Raw genomic sequence first — 10,750 nt, 5'->3', positions numbered from 1 at the left:
AGCTTCCATCTGCTATAGCTGCAAGCGCATCCTGGTACTCCTAATAGCTGGTTTGCCCCACTTTTCCCAAATGGACCTTGTCACAACCCACTCTTGCACCACTATCAAGTATTGCAGTTGAAGCTACTTTTCGCACTTCTAATGGGAGGGTAGCATTTCCCTGATCATCCTCACAAAATTTTCCTACTTTGTTGATAGGAACAGGCATAACATGCTTTGTCTCAGGGTGTATAGTACAATGATGGTGACCCTTTTGTAGCAATACCTGCTCTGACAAACATGTGGCAATATCATTCCACAACTCAGGTCGAAGCTTTATCAAATCAAGCAAAGGTAAGGTAGAAGCCACTGGTGCTGACAAAATAGCTTGCACGATACCCATATCCATCTCCTTTGTCAACCTTTTATGCATGGAGGGTATCCTCAAGGTTTGAGAACAGTTCTCATATTCTCCCAAATATGATGGTAAGGTTTTCATTGTATGCTTACTTCTAGGAGAAACAATTGTTTGAACTTCCTCCTGGATGCTTGGGCATCTAGAGTTGTTTTCTGTGCCCCTGGTAAAATCCACCTCAGAGAATGGAGGTGAACTAATAGAGGACATGTTCTCATTAACTTTCTCATGAACTGCTGCCCACATCTCATTTGCCATGTCCTCGTTAGCATCAATAACTTCATCATTGAATGGGAAGGAAAGGCTAGGTGGTGGCAGAATTCCTTCTTTCAATGGGGTGTCAATTGGTGCAGACCTCTCGCTATGAGCTTGTGAGATGAGCTCACTTTTCATTTCCCGACTTGATGACACTTCTGGTATGGTTTCTAATGTTGGCTTAAGAGAGGTTGGGCCCCGAGGAATGGGTGGAGGTGGTCCCTCAAGTATTGATTGAGCTTCCCGAATGAGTTGCTGATGTACAACTAGATTGATCTTCTCCTCATCACGAGGGTTTGGGTATTCTTGAAGCTTCTTGGGTAGCTCAGATAAAGCTGCAATGCAACTTCTATGAGCATCGATGATGGCATCTAGAGTCTCATTCACCTTATCCACAAAAACAGAACCCCCAGAACTATCCTCGGTCGTACTAGTCTCATCTTGTTTAGCACTAGGCCCCAGTTGAGGTTGATGCTCCTCATGCACTTCTTGGGATGTAAAAGTTTGATCCTTCATGTTTTGTTTAGAGGCTTCTTGAGAACTAGTGGATGCACTTTTAGTTCGCTTGTTTCGGTTCTTTTTCCTCTTAGTGGTCCTTTTTCTATTGGAATGTAGGGTCTTGTCCACTAGATTTGCCTTTGCATCCCTAGTTCGAGGTGTCTCATCAGTTTGCATTTTGGCATTTCGTGTCTGTGATTTAGTCATGACTCTAAGTGGCACGACATTCTCATTCTCAGATGAAGGTGGTGATGGAACTGCCCCTACAAGGTTGAGTGAGACCTTTGGTTGAGAGGTGCCTTCCTCATGTGGTTTCAGCAAACAATCCTTTAGGAAGTGTTCTACACAACACCCTAGACAATATCTTTCAATTGGTGGAAACTGTGGTACTGTTGTATTGGATCGAGCTGCTTGCCTTGAGCGATGTGGACAATCACGAGCCCAATGGGGTTCTCCGCACTCATAACAGGGGCCCATTGGTTTGGCTTCTACTTTCCTTTGCTGCCATTGACCTGAGGGGCCTGGAGTCCTAGGTTGGTAGCCGCCTAGCAACATCAAAGAATTTTGTTCCCCTGGTTGAGTGCTTGGCTTTGATATGCGGGACTTTCAAAGAGATTTTCCTTGGATGAATATGATGCATATTTGTCCTCCACATAGCCTGGGTTTACCAAGTCTCTACACATATTTGAATTGTCGTAGTCAACAACCCTCACAGGAGCAGTCCCAGGAGCAGGAGGTTGAGCACTAAGAACAGGTCGTGCTTGCTCTTGTGCCATCGGTGGCTTACGTTCAAAATTTATATACTGTTGATGCATTTGTGGAGCCACTCCACCCCTTTGCTGCTCACGCTCCTATCTCATTCTTGCAATGCGAGTACATTCCTGCGTGGTGTGGGTAAAGTTCCAAGCACAGGCCTGGCACCACTTCTTTGTGGGTTGGTTTGTGACTAGAGGAGAAAAGGTATTACATTCCTCGGTTTTATGGTTACCGCCACATGCTCAACAAAGATGAGGACCTGTAGGTAGTACACTCCTCATTCTCTGCTGCTATTGTTGTGGCTGCATGGGTGGGCGATAGGTTTGTCCCAATCTCCTTAGTACTAGGTTAGCTATCTGGTCTGGATTTACTAGCGCACTACACCCTGAACTTTGGTCATCACCCCACTGATCTCTAGGTTTCACCTCAAGGCCAGAACCATCTTGGAATTTGAAGTTATCTGTGAAATCCATAGCATCATGGCAACACTCATTGAAATTTGTATGCTTCTTTGCATAGAGATGTGTATGCAGTGTTGAATTTTTGAGTCCTTTTAAGAAGAGAGAAATTAATCGACTCTGGGCGGGCTTCTCATCTTTTGGGCAATGATTAATGTACTGCTTCATCCTATTTACACAATCTCTAACACTCTCATTCTCGCCTTGCTTGAAAGAGTAGATGTTTGCTACCGTGTCATGTTGAATCCCCATCAAGGAAAAAGCAGCAATGAATCTCTCTTCCAAAACTCGTAAAGAAGATTTGTCTGAAGCCTCTAGTGCCTGAAACCAAGCAAGGGCCTTTCCCTCAAGAGTGAGCCCAAATCCTTCAATTTGAGTATGCTTGTCAGCCACTTGCTCAGCTCGAACTGCTTGCCTAAATGCTGCTACATGGTCGTATGGATCTCCTAACCCTTCATACTTCTTTACCAGTTTCTGAAGAGTTGATGGCCTTACTTGTCTTGAATACTCATCATAGGGCCTACGGCCTCTCACTCTCAATGGGAATTGTTCCTCTCTTTGGTAAGATGGTCCACATGCATCCCAAATTGGTGTGGGTCCCCTATTACCAGCCTCACCAACCCCCTCCAAAGACCTTGTTACCCGCATTTCAGGAGGTGCATTTATGGGAGGCCGAGTTGGTTCCCTACCCTCCGATTGTCATAGTGAGAAAAACGTTGTTGTGGTGTGACCTGTGGTCGCACTTTTGGTGTAGGACAATATCTTGGTGCTAGATTTGGGCTACTAGCAGTGGTCCACTTTGATGTTGAGGATCCCTCTCTAGTGAACTCTCGTAGGGGAGGAGCAACAGTTTCTCCAAGAAAGGCTGTCTCTCCTGGTTTAGCTGTATTTGTTGAGAACACTTGCATGAATAATGGTTGTCCTTTCCACGTGAGCTCCCGAATCTCCTTCCAATCTAAGGTTCGGTATTCATTGGCCCATTTATCAACAATTCGGTTCATGTGTCGTGCAAGCTTCTCAACTACCACCACAAGTGCTAGAGGAAGATCTAGCTCTGGCAATCTAGTTGTGGCATAATATCCCTCTAAAGAGTCCTTATAGACCTCTTGAAGTGGGTCATGAAAAGATGCAGGGGGGAAGAGAGCTTGAGCTCTTGCAAGCACACACACACACTCACAAAACCCTAATAGAGAACACACAAGGTGAGAGGCTGAAAATCTTCTTCTTCTCTACTCAACACTCAACACACCATATACAAGATAAGAGTACACAACCAAATACATACACGGGTTCTCTATAGTGTGAACCCGACTAAATGAGCTGGCGCTATAACTATGCCAGTCTCTAGAGTGGCTGTCACACAGCCTGTCATCCCACTGGCCGCATATCACCCAAGATCTCACCAACCATGCCAGTGGTGTAAGTGTGGGGCCTATCCCCCAGGCGGGTCATCAGTGTCCACCGCCTCACTAGAGCTCGATATCTCAACACTCCCCCTCGAGCTCAACTCCATCTCATGTACACCAAGCGAAGCCCTGAATCTGCGGAGCTTCTCTGTACCCAATGCTTTGGTGAAGATGTCAGCTACCTGATCCTCTGTGCTGACATAAACAAGGTCAAGGTCTCCTGCCAAGACCTTCTCTCTGACGAAATGGTAGTGGACCTCTATGTGCTTCGTACGAGCATGAAAGACTGGGTTCCTGGCCAACTGTATACTGCTAATGTTGTCACAGAAAATGACAACCTGTCTATCCACTGATAGACCCAAATCTGCAAGTAGCTTTCTCAACCAAGCTACCTCACATGCTGCCATAGCAGCTCCTTTGTACTCGGCCTCTGTACTCGATAGAGCAACCGTAGGCTGCTTCTTGCTGCTCCAAGTCACAGCAGCACTCCCCAAAGAAAACATGAATCCACTGGTAGATCTTCTGTCTAAGATACTACCAGCCCAATCAGCATCTGTGTACCCATGTACACATATCTCTGTCCCAGTCTCATAGAATAGTCCACAATGCAAAGTAGACCTCACATACCTCAGTATGCGTCTCACTGCATCTAAATGCGGTTTCCGTGGAACCTGCATAAACTGACTCACCAACCCAACAGCATAGCTCAAATCTGGTCTGGTGATCGTCATGTAGATCAAACTTCCTACTATGCTCCTGTACATAGTAGGATCCTCCAAGATCTCTCCTGAATCTGCACTCAACTTGCCATTCTGATCCAATGGCACAGAAATAGGCTTACAGCCTGTCATACCATACTTGGACAACATGTCCAAGCCATACTGTCTCTGCAGTAATCCAATACCATGTGGTGACCTAATCACCTCAATGCCCAAGAAATATCTGAGCTCCCCTAGATCTTTCATCTCAAACTTCTGTCTAAGCAAGATCTTTACATCAAAGATCTCTGCATCATGGTCCCCCGTAATGATCAAGTCATCTACATAGATGACAACAAGCACAACTCCTTTATCACCATGTCTCACATACAATGAGAAATCTGCATTGGCTACATGAAAGCCAATAGTGACAAGATATTCAGAAATCTTGTCAGACCATGCTCTTGGTGCTTGCTTTAAGCCATACAAGGCTTTCTTCAACCTGCAAACATGCTCGGGGTGACCCACATCCTCATAACCAGGTGGCTGCAACATATACACCTCTTCTTGCAAATCCCCATGCAAGAATGCATTCTTTACATCCATCTGATGTAAAGACCATTGCTTTGACGCAGCCACTGCTATCACAACTCTCACCGTTGCCATCTTGGCAACTGGGCTGAAAGTTTCCTCATAATCAATCCCATATGTCTGCGCATATCCTTTGGCTACCAATCTAGCCTTGTACCTGTTTATGCTTCCATCACTATTATGTTTAACTTTGTACACCCACTTGCAGCCAATGGCTTTCTTGCCTTCAGGCAATTGCACTAAATCCCAAGTTTCATTTCCATATAGTGCATCCATCTCCTCATCCATGGCTTTCTCCCAACACACATTTCCAACAGCCTCATCAATGCATGTGGGCTCAACAACCTGCACAACCTTTGCCATATATGCATAGTGAATCTCTGCACAGGGTTCTTCACTCTCCCTGATCTTCGCAGCTTTTCATTCATGGCCTCCATAGCCTTCTTTACACCAGGTGTTCTCATAGCTGGGATCCCAAGCTCCTCATCAAGGCTCATATCTGAGCCACTAGACTCTCCATCAACATGAGAATGCCCTGCAGAAATGTCAGGCATACCAAGGGGCTCAACCACTTTCTCTTTTCCTTTACGTGATGTACTAATCACATTTGCAGGACTGGTATTATGACGCAGCCTGCCACTCCATGGTCTATCAATAGACCCACTAGATGAGGACTCTCCTGGTCCACTCAAAGACTGTGATTGCTGACCTGCATTCTGTGCAACCACACTTCCACTCACATCAGCCCCAATAGCTTCTTTTTCAGCAGCATACCAGCTGCTCATCTCATCAAAGACAACATCCCTGCTTACCCTCAACTCACGTGTAGCAGGGTTATAACACCTGTATCCCTTTTGCTCAAGGGAATATCCAATAAACACACATTTTTCAGCTTTCGGATCCAGCTTAGTTCTCAGCTCATCTGGCACATGCACATATGCAATGCATCCAAAAACTTTCAGATGAGACAAATCTGGTTTTCTGCCAGTAAACCTCTCCTCTGGAGTTACATCATGTATGGCTGCAGTTGGAGTCCTGTTCATGATGTATACTGCTGTAGAAACAGCCTCAGCCCAATAGCAATGCGGCATATTCTTCTCTTCCATTAATGCTCGCGCAATCTCAGCAATGTGCCTGTTCTTCCGCTCAGCAACTCCATTTTGCTGCGGAGTGTATCTGCATGTAAACTGTCTCCGAATACCATTCTTCTTCAAGAATTCAGAGAACTCATTGGAGAAGTACTCTCCCCCTCCATCTGACCTTAGGCACTTTACATATTTTCCTGTTTGCTTTTCAACCAAAACTCTGAAATTCTGAAAGTGAGTGAACACCTCACTCTTCTCCTTCATGAAATATACCCACACTTTCCTTGTGTGGTCATCAATGAAAGTGACATAGTACCTGCAGCCTCCCATAGACACGGTCTTCGTAGGACCCCATACATCTGAATGCACAACATCTAGTGCATTTCTGCTCACATACCTGTTACGTGGAAACACATGCTTTGTTTGCTTCCCAAATTGGCATGCTTCACATATTTTCTGCATACCTTCCACTTTAAATTTTGGCAGCCCTGTCACAATTCCTTTTGTCTGCATAGACTTCAATCTCTGCACATTCACATGACCAATCCTTTTATGCCATATGTCTGTGTCTGCAACAACTCCTGAACCATTTGCAAACATCGCAGCACTCATTTCAGGCATGTCTACATCCAACGTAAACATTCTGCCCACTCTGTTGCCTTTTGCAACCAACCTGCACTTGTCTTTGAAATCTTCAACATAACACCCATCAGGGTTAAACCGAACCTGCAACCCCTGCTCAATCATCTGGCCAACTGAAACCAGATTCTTTGTTATGTTCGGTACATGAAGTACATCTGCAAGGTACTTCACTTTGCCATCCTGCATAGATAATGGCACATCTCCAACGTGGGCAATTGGATGAGCAGTGTCATCCCCTGTTTCCACAAAACCTGGTCTTTCCGGGTTCTTCATCTCCTTGAACCACTCCCCATGACTCATCATGTGGTTCGAAGCGCCTGAATCCACATACCATACATTATCTTTTTGTGCTGCATCAACATTTTCAGACATGGCATTTACAACATGCTGCATAACAAACAACCTTTCATTGTCCTCATTATTTCTGCTTGAGGATGCATAGTTGTTTTGCTGCACTTTCCCATTTTGCATGTCAGCCTGCTTCTTATAACATTCTGACTGCACATGTCCTGGCTTACCACAATAGTAGCATTCACGTGCATCATTATATTGCCTTTGCCAATTTCCACGGCCTCTTTGACTCCCCCTGCCTCTGAATTTACCTCTTCCACCTGCGTGTTGTTGTTGTTGTTGATTCTGGGACTGTTGTTGTTGCTGTTGCTGGCCGTAATTCTGATTACCTGTTCGGCCACCTCCTTGACCGCGTCCACGGCCTCCTCTACCTCGTCCTCTTCCTGAACTCGTGTAGAAGGCCTGTTGCTCTGAACTGTTTTTACTTTGTGAAGACTGTTGGTCTTCACCCAAGTTCTTCTCTTCGATAATCAGCATAGACACCAAATCTGTAAAGTTGGGAATGTTTTCCCGAGTCTGAATAGACGTCTTAAACGCCTTGTATTGTGGCCCGAGACCACGTAGACAGACTTCCACCTTATCATCATCATCTACTGACACACCAATAGATGCAAGGGATTCGACAATGCCCTTTATCTTCAACGCATAGTCATTCACAGACATGCTCTTTTTCTCCACAGTATGAAGTTCATTCTTCAACTGTATCTTACGTGCCTTGGTATTTGTTTCATAGAGCTTTACCAAGGTGTCCCACGCCTCCTTGGGGGACTTGGCATCCTGAATATGCCCAATCATGGTGTCCTGTATACTAATGGAGAGCCAATACATGACTTTCCTCGCTCCTTGGTTCCAGTCTTTAAACTCTTTCACATCTGCAGCAGTCGGATTTATATCCGGTATCTCCGGTGCCTCTTCATGCTCACCTTCAATGTAGTCCCAATAGCCTTTTCCCATCAGGAAATTAGTCAGCCTGAACCTCCAAGCATGGAAGTTATTCTTGTCCAGCTTCTCAGCCACAATCTGAGTTATCCCATCATTTGACATCTTGCCAAACACACGACTTTACCAGAAACTGCACTCTGGTTTTTCTGCACAAATGCTGTATTTTCTGCACAGCGGTACTGCAGTACTCTCAAATGTCACAACCAGTGACTTCAATGTGCATACATACACCCAATGGCAACTGTAGACCTCTTTGCAGCACCCACAGTGTCTGCACAGTCAATCTGTCTTCCTGCAGTTCTTAAAACAGAGTTCTGCAGAGAATCGATGACTTACCCGCAGTGCTCGAAATCGCCTGCTTTCTGAAAAACGGAGGTCCAGACGCGCCCGAAACGCGTTTTCGGCCCGAAAATTTCAGTCCAAAGGACTCAGTCCAAAGGACTCTATAGTTGCCCTATAGCTTCACTCCCGCGAAGAAAGCTCCTCAATCGGAGATCGTTTGCCGGTGCCTCCCGTAGAGCTCCCGACAAGGGTGTAGTCACCAACACAATAGGGAAGAGTATTTGAAGCTCTTACCCTCGTACCGCTTCCTGTGGTTCTCTTGCTTGCAGCTCAGCCCTTAGCACGAACCAGGCTCTGATACCATGAAAAGATGCAGGGGGGAAGAGAGCTTGAGCTCTTGCAAGCACACACACACACTCACAAAACCCTAATAGAGAACACACAAGGTGAGAGGCTGAAAATCTTCTTCTTCTCTACTCAACACTCAACACACCATATACAAGATAAGAGTACACAACCAAATACATACACGGGTTCTCTATAGTGTGAACCCGACTAAATGAGCTGGCGCTATAACTATGCCAGTCTCTAGAGTGGCTGTCACACAGCCTGTCATCCCACTGGCCGCATATCACCCAAGATCTCACCAACCATGCCAGTGGTGTAAGTGTGGGGCCTATCCCCCAGGCGGGTCATCAGTGTCCACCGCCTCACTAGAGCTCGATATCTCAACAGGTCATCCTATAAGACCTTTGTCACTGGAATTTATCGTACAAACTCCCATTGGTTCTCAGCCCCCTGATCCATTTTGCTCTTGCCTTTCCTATCCCTTTCCAAATTTAGATCTACAAGAAGTAAATCATCTATGGATGGCTTTGAGGACAGGGCATTGGAGGGTCCTCGCATGTCCGGCTCAATGAGCCAATCATCTCTAGACTCCCTTGCTCTGGAAAGCTTCGATAAGTCTAAGAACTCAGTTTTAGAGAGCTTCCCTAATTTGTCTACATTCTCTGGATGGTAGGTGACTTCGTAGCAAACACCATCTCCACCCATGTACATGTTACCCTGGTCATTGACTAGAGGTGCTCTATCAAGTTTTGAGAAAATGTCTGCGATCTTAACAAGATACTGTTGTTGTGGATCCTTAAAGATCTCAGCTCCTTGAGCATTCGTGTAGACATATTGGAGTCTCACATTGAGTGTTAACCCCATAGTGTCGGCTTCAAATGGATTAAAAGGTCTTGTGGGTGTCCTATTTGGGGCTAAGGGATGACTATTTGACGGCCCTGGATTGTCCATGGACAATGAGCTAGTTGTTCTGGAAAGGGTATCAGATTGGGATTCGGAAAGGGTTTCAGCAATATCTGCCAAATTTCCTACCGATTGGGTTCCACTTTCCTGCGTAGGTACTCTAGAAGGTGCCCTAGGCCCTATGGCAGTGTCTATGTGACGTCCCGACCGCAAGTGCATAAGGTCAAATTTTTTTTTTTTGGTTTTTTATGTGTTTTTTTATGTTTTTCTTTTTTGTTTTTTTAATATATATATATATATATATATTTATGTATATATATATATATATATATATTTTACCCTACCTAACCACTAAATGCAACTAAAATGAGTATGTGTATAAATACATATCTCCTTCTTCTTTTTTTCTTACTAATTACACAAAAATACTAACTATGCACAAAATTAGAGAAATTCTAAAAAAATGCAAGTTACTCTAATTATGCACAAAAAAATTACAAAAGTTTTAAAAAAATAAAAAATTATAGAATAGGTAAAGAATATGGATTCCTAAAAAAACATAAAAATTATTTTTTTTGTTTTTTTTGTTTTTTTATTATTTTTTCTTTATTTCTTTTTTTTAACACACAAAATTTATATATATATATATATATATATATATATATATTATATTTATTATTTTGTTGTTTTTTTAATTATTTTTTTTAAAAATGTAATTAACAAGAAAATTAACAAAAATAAATAATAAAAAAATAAAAAAATAAAAAAAAATCTCTAACCTTATCAGCTCCAGATTCCCCTGCTACAGCCCGTTGCTTCACGTGCTTGGCTTTGATGATCTTCACAGCAAGCCTGGCTGCCAGTGCCTTCACTCTGCACACCTGCCGGCCTTCAACTGCCTTCTCCACGTGTTCCGCCTTCTTCAACGCCACCACTGCTTGCAGCCACCTCTCGCTTTCTTTTGGCTTCGCTCACCCTACTGCTGCAGGCACCTTTGCTTCACGACCGCCCTCGCCCTGGCTCCAAGCACACCGCCTACTGCAGCAGCCTTCAAGCCGGCCTTCGCCCTGCTGCTTCTCCTCCGCCTTTGCTCGCTCTTCAGCTGTTGTGCCACCAGCTGCCAGCCGCCTCGACGCCACTT

This window comes from Cibotium barometz, chromosome 10 (assembly GCF_041138505.1).
Source record: "Cibotium barometz isolate CiBa-2024 chromosome 10, ASM4113850v1, whole genome shotgun sequence".
In the NCBI taxonomy this organism is placed as follows: Eukaryota; Viridiplantae; Streptophyta; class Polypodiopsida; order Cyatheales; family Cibotiaceae; genus Cibotium; species Cibotium barometz.
The sequence above is the reverse complement of the archived record's forward strand: the minus strand, read 5'-3'. Positions refer to the sequence as shown.